This window comes from Vicia villosa, linkage group LG1 (genome assembly GCF_029867415.1).
Source record: "Vicia villosa cultivar HV-30 ecotype Madison, WI linkage group LG1, Vvil1.0, whole genome shotgun sequence".
In the NCBI taxonomy this organism is placed as follows: Eukaryota; Viridiplantae; Streptophyta; class Magnoliopsida; order Fabales; family Fabaceae; genus Vicia; species Vicia villosa.
The window spans coordinates 198664809-198672201 of NC_081180.1; positions in this window are offsets into that span (position 1 = coordinate 198664809).

The window sequence follows — 7393 nt, forward strand, 5'->3', positions numbered from 1 at the left end:
GACGGATCTTCACTTCAATTCATATCATTTACTTCGGACAGCGGACAACTGGTAGCCAGATATTCCAAACAGAGTTCGAATTACAAGAAGAGGACATCTTCTGATCAACAAAAATTCAAGTCGTATCATTAGGATTTTACATCCGCGACAATTCTATTCACATTCACTTTACATTTTATAATTGTCATAATATTCATGCATACATTACATCACAACTGCATAGTCAAATTAGGCTTTTAATCGTGAGAATGCCCGAGTCATGAGGGCATGAACTCAAGTTTCCCCTGCAAGTCCTGGAGAAACTTTTTCCTGCAAGACAACGATCCATGTAGAGAGATTTCCCCAAGCAAGTCAACAGATGGTAGTCTCCCTCAAGGAGATAGTTTGTTCACTTTTGGAATTCCTTTGCCGAGATTCTCTTGCAAAAAGCAACATTCAACAGTCTTTTTCAGATAAGATAGTCTGCTTCGCATTTTGGGCTTCCCCAAAAGTTTGGCATTTCCCCAGCAAGGTCGAGAGATGCCACCTTCTTTTTCGTCAAAGAAAATAATTCAGAATCTCCCAGCAGATCAACAAATGATTCCCCAGCAGAATCAGTGAATGGTAGTCTTCATCCAGAAGATAGTTCATGATCCCCAGCGGAGTCAACAAATGGTAGTCTTTCCCCAAGGAAAGACAGTTTGTCTGTTAAATACTCAAGAGATCGACAAATGGTAGTTTCTTCAAACAGTTTGTCTGTTTCAGGGATGTTTAGTTCCCCACAGAGTCAATAAATGGTAGTTTTCCCCTTAAGAAAACAGTTTGTTGATTCCCCAGGCACCAATCGACGAATGGCAGTTTTCACCCCGAAAACAGTTCGTCCGCCTTCAGACAAAGTCATTAGCCCCTCAAAAAGCATGGGCCCATATGACAATCTTTCAAAGATGCCAGGTCAAAAGGGAAGATGGCAAAGTTTCTTTATTTACCGTCAAATGGTATCTCATCTCCAAGTGCTGATGAGAAGTTTGATGAGGAAACAAACCCTCAAAGTTTCTTTATTACCGTCAAATGGTATCTCATCTCCAAGTGCTGATGAGAAGTTTGATGAGGAAACAAACCTTTGAAGTTTCTTTATTACCATCAAATGGTATCTTACCTCCAAGTGCTGGTAAGAAGTTTGATGAGGAAACAAACCTTTGAAGTTTCTTTATTACCGTCAAATGGTATCTCATCTCCAAGTGCTGATGAGAAGTTTGATGAGGAAACAAACCTTTGAAGTTTCTTTATTACCATCAAATGGTATCTTACCTCCAAGTGCTGGTAAGAAGTTTGATGAGGAAACAAACCTTTGAAGTTTCTTTATTACCGTCAAATGGTATCTCATCTCCAAGTGCTGATGAGAAGTTTGATGAGGAAACAAACCTTTGAAGTTTCTTTATTACCATCAAATGGTATCTCATCTCCAAGTGCTGATGAGAAGTTTGATGAGGAAACAAACCTTTGAAGTTTCTTTATTACCGTCAAATGGTATCTTACCTCCAAGTGCTGGTAAGAAGTTTGACGAGGGAACAAACCTTTGGAAATTTTCTCTTTATCTGAGATATTGTCCAAACGCAACTAAGACCAGTTTCGAGATTTGGACATCCGGAACGAGAGGAGGTTGTTTACCTTTCTCTAAGTATCAACACTTAGTTAAAGAAGATGGATTGCGCATCCTACATTGCCATCCATTCACCAGAATCCACATCAAGTATTTCTGCAGGAGTTTGTCTCCTCATCCCCCGCCAAGTGCGACAACGGGATCAAATCATGCAAAGATTTTATCAATTACAACATCTCAGGAGCGCCTAAAATTCGGGCATTCTTTGATATTTAAGTCTCTTTTACGCAGGAGAGATCGAGATCTCAATCTCTCTCCCTCCAGATAAAAGAAACTTAAATAGGGGCATCTGTCATACCCTAATTTTTGACCCCCCCTGAGATGACATATCTTCAGGATTTTTCATCAAGTCAAGACAAGTACCCAGAGCAGTCATTTCTCCATCTGGTACCTAATCGAGGATGCTCAAAGACAAGAAAGCTCAGACAAAGGATCAATCAATACAAAGACTAGTCTCTAATACAATCATGGGGCTCAAAAACTTCACTTTTATCATCTATGATTGATTAGACATCCAGTCATATGAGTACAGGTTTACTCAGGTCACCAGACTAGGGTTTTGAGCCTATCAAGGACTGAAATCAGGGATCACATTTGGGAAACCCTAAAAAACCTCAGAGGGTCATTCAAAGACATCAATCATCTTCAAATAACTCATATTACAAGGTCTACTGGACATCACACTTCAATTCAAAGTCTACAGTCATTACTTTCACATGGTCGACAAATTAGGGTTTTGACCTAATTCACCAAGATAGTTGACTTCTGATCAGGGCATGAATCCAAAACTCAAGACATGATTCAAGGATCTCTACTACCTCCATATAATCCATTTATATCATCCATTTGGGGAGAAGATCTTATTTCTACACAAAAGCCCAAAAATTCACTTTGTCAGGAAAAGTCAACTGTGAAGGATCATCATTGACTTTTAAGGTTTTTGGTCAAAAAAATGACTTTCAAAGATCAATATCATCAATATATGGATGTCAAAGTCATTTGGCCAAAGAAATTCAAAGAAATTCATCAAGGAGCGAAAAGTCGGGAATTAGGGTTTTTGAAGGCATGGTGAGATCTCAAAATTTCACCTACACAACTCAAAAAACTTCCAACATGAAAGTTGTAGATCTTGCCAAATAAAACAACATCTTACAAGGGAACTTTTTTCAAAAGATCAACCATTTATGAAGTTTTGGAAATTTTGAAGTTTAGGTCATAAACACTTAGAAATTTTTCTAAGTGTTTTAACCTAGTTTTCTTCCAACTTTGGCCTCATTTTTCACAAATTTCCCAAAGGATTCTGAAGAAGACATAAACTAATGATTTAAAGTAGATGTTTAGGGCTTTCCAAATTGTGTTCAACCTTCTCAAAATTCAATTTGAGCTAAGAGTTATGCTTGTTCAAAGTTGGCCTCATGAAGTAAAATTATAGGTCATGCATCATTTTGGAACTTTGAAATTTTGTGCACATGACCTCAAATACAGATGCTACATGACCCATAATACATCTGCAAACATGCCATGCATTCATTTTCACCATGCCATAAGAATTGAAGAAGATTCTAAAAACAAGAACATGTGATTATGTAATGATTACATTTGTGAATTTATGGCAAATTGATGAATCACCCAAGGAATCTTCTCACCAACCAATTAGAGCTCATTTCTGGCTCAGAATTGTCCCCTAAGATCAAGCAAAATCGAGGGCTAGGGGATTGATCAAATGGAATCAAAATTCTCATCATTGCATAAGAGATATTTGCAAATTTCCTTCATGGCTAAGAAACCAAATCAACTTCACTAAGGAAGCTCACTCCTCTGCAGCTATACTGATCCATTTGCCTATAAATAGAGGCCTCATCCTCATTCAGAAAACACACCAAAGCAACCATATTACTTGCTTTCTCTTTCTTTTCTTTTGTTCATTGTTTTTCAAAGTTCTTTGGCAAGAAGAATCGATTTCTTCAAACCAGAGCTTATCTTTGGGAAGTGAGCATTCTAACATCTCAAGGGAGGTCATTTGAGGTGATCCAAGCACCTGGATCACTTCTGTAAGTGGAGGAACACCATTGTTGCTCTCACTTTGGAGCATTTGCAGTTGGAGGTCCATGGAGTAATTCAGGAGGTTCTGAGCCAAGCCAATCATCCAGGCACACTCCTCAGGTCATAGTGAAGCTAACCAGATGGCTGCAGCCCATCTGTAACTCTAAATTCAACACCCTCCATGTTCACTTGAAGCTGAAATCGAGGGAGGTCCATAGAACAATTCAGAAGGATTCAGGCTATAATAAACATCCAGTTAGCATCATTGAGTCTCAGGGAAGCTATTGAGATCATTCATTCAAGCCCAGGTGCTCTCAATCATCCTCACGACCTTCAGTTTCAGAGGTAAGTTTCTGAACCTCACCTCTTTAATTTAAGCACTCTTTGTGATAAAGCTCGATTCTATCTTGTTCAGCATCATCAGAGGATTGAAAACCCTCTATCATCATTCATTTATCTTTCAGCATAGCCATTTAATTTGATTTTTAAGTTTTAGGGTTCTTCACGATTTCTGGTAAATTAGTTAGATGTAGTTAATATAAGTACATGTTAGTTACATATTTAGAATCGTGAGTAAATTTAGAGCAAGTTTGGTCTTTACATCTTTGCAAATGGTGGAGAAATGAGCAAGTTCATAAATTTGAAATTTGAGAGCTTGAGGTTGAAGACGAAGATGGTGGTGGCGCGCAATTTTCAAACTCAGGTCTAAGTTTATTTTATTTTGATTGATACCTGTTTCATTAACGACTAAAACGTGATAGCCCAGTGGTAGAGAGTGTTTGTGTGTTGCGCGTGCCCAAGGTCTGGGGTTCGAATCCCCCTCGCCCCAGACTTTTTGATTCTTTTATTTTTCAATGATTTACTACTTGTTTTAAAACATAACCAAATGAGTGCAAGTTACTTTCACCATGCGCGCGCTGGCCCAGTGGTTTGGTTTTGGGTGTGTGACCTAAAGGGCGTGAGTTCAAGCCTTGGTGAAGACATTTCTATATTTTTTACCACTTTTCACACTTATTTCCTTCACAACTTCACATGAATATTTAACCTATCAAATTAAATCATTTTCACTTCATTTTTTACACACTTCTTATTTAACATATCTATTTTGTGAATAATCAAAAAAATCATAAAAATATTATTTATTTCATGTATTTTTATTAGGTTTAAAATAGTATGTTTTAGGTGTTTTCTTAAATACTTGAATACATATTTTTCACTTTGTTTTAACCTAAATCACTTTGTAAATAATTTTATGATAAAACCCTAATTGTTTAGGTCTTAATTAAGTAAAAATCTTTATTTTTACTTTAATTAAGTTGACTTTTGTCAATTTTCAAAGCTGTTATCAGTCTCCGATTAAACGGATGATTAAGGTTTTCAAACAACAAAACCTTGTATCATTCCAGATCATTTTTTTTTAAATTGCTTTTACACCAGTACTGCAAAGTACTGGGCCTCTAATAGAGTGTAAGTCCCAAAAACCTTCTCTTCTTAGCTTGTTTTCAAAACTGTATTTCCAAAATCTTCTTTCTGTTTTCAAAACATTCTTCTGGTATTTGAAGGGCATTATTCCCGGTGAAACTCTTCAGATACCTATGTGACCTTTGTCCATCTTCACTTCTTCTGTTTTCAAAAACCATTAACTGTTTATCATATACATTCAACTGTTATCAACAAAAACAACAAAAATACTGTTGAGGCTCTGTACATACTTCTTCAAAGGCCTCCACTCCATCCAGGTTAGGCTTTACAAGCTTTCAATTTACAGTCTTTATTTAAATTACTGTCAAATATAAACTGTGCATATATATATATATATTAGTTTAGAACTACGTTTGAGTATAAACCTTAGGACAGTTAAACTATATATATATTATAGGAATATGACCTAGGATTGAGAATGTCTTCCCGGTGAAGGCTCTTTCCTAATTAGAGATCTGTAGTTCAAACCCCCAAGATGAATTATTCCCGGTGAAACATCTTGGTAAAAACCTTAGAATCCAAATATAGGACACATCCACCCAAAGAGGAATTATTCCCGGTGAAACCTCTTACCCATTTGCTTAGAGCCAAAATAAGTTCAAAACTACATAAGCTTTCTCTTGTGCTATAACAAGGACCCTCGATTAGCCTCCTCTTGGGCTTTGTACAAGGACCCACAGGCTTCTTAAAAGCATTTCCAGCTTCCTCTTGAGCTTGTATACAAGGACCCATCAGGTTTCTTATAAACATAGGAACAGGTCTTTAGTCACCTTTTAGCCTACCCTGGTGAGTTTCTTCCAATTTAAACCAGACTTTAAACAAGCTAAGTTTGTCTCAATTTTGCATTGAGTACACCTTTTGGAATGAGAGACATGGACAGTCTCTGTCACCCTTATCTTCATCAATCTTCCTTAGCAGAGTCTAGGATCCATGTTTGATCATCCTCAGCATTGAGTCAGCCTTCATCTTGGGCTTTAAACAAGAAGTCTCACTAGATAATCTTTCTGCCATCCATTTTAATAAAAAACCCCTGGAAAGGGTTAGCCTCCAACATCTGTCTAAAATGTCAAAAACCCCTGGAAAGGGTTAGCCTCCAACATCTGTCTAAAATGTCAAAATCCCTGGAAAGGGTTAGCTTCCACACATTCCTCCATTTTAATAAAAAATCCCTGGAAAGGGTTAGCCTCCAAAATTAATAAATAAATAATTTCATTCTCTTAGGAGATAATTTCCCCAAAAGAGTCAAAACCCCTGGAAAGGGTCAGCCTCCAAAAAAAAAACATGATAAAAGTCAGTCTTTTAACAAGACAAATTCACCAGCTGAGTCAAAATCCCTGGAAAGGGTTAGCTTCCAAAGAAAAATAGTCTTTTAATAAATAAAACCTCCTCAGTAGAGTCAAAACCAACAAAAACAGTTAGCCTCAACCTTGGGCTTCATACAAGGCACCCAAACAATAAAACTCCCCTGTCAAGAGTCAGCCTCAACCTTGGGCATTGTACAAGGCAGATAATAGAGTCTCCCCAGTGAGTCCTTCATCACTCAGTAGCCACAACCTTGGGCTTTGTACAAGGCAGATAAACCATATCTTTCATGTGTCAAAGATTCCTAACACTTAGGATCTTTCCCCATATAGTCATCAATGCTTAATTCATTTAAGAGTCCGCCACAACCTTGGGCTTTGTACAAGGCAGAAAATAATGTTTTCCCCTAGCTAGAGTTAGCCACAACCTTGGGCTTTGTACAAGGCACACAAATAGAGTCTCCCTAAGTAGAGTCAGCCTCAATTCTGGGCTTTGTACAGAACACAAAAATACCCTGTAATTAATTCCCAGTGGAGTCATCTCCCAGAGTCAATAATATTAATTAATCAATCAAAAAAAAGCCTCAAGCTTGGGCCTCATACAAGCCAGCTAAAGTCAAATCTTTTATACAGTAAATAGACATAGCTTATCTCCATAGAGAGATATTTTTACTACTCTACCACATTCAAACAAACAAACATTTCATTTCAATTTTAATCAAGTCCCCCATTTAGGATTTTGAAAGGCATGAGCTGGCAGTAAAACCCAGACATGTGGTAACTTTCCCTAATTTGGATGAGCATCTTTCTTTCATTTAAGAGGCATTTGACTGGTATACTTGCACATACACAAGTAAGGTCCCCCTCTTGAATGAAATGAATTCAGTTATTCTGTCACTCCTTTAAATGTTTGTGGTAGAATAGTACA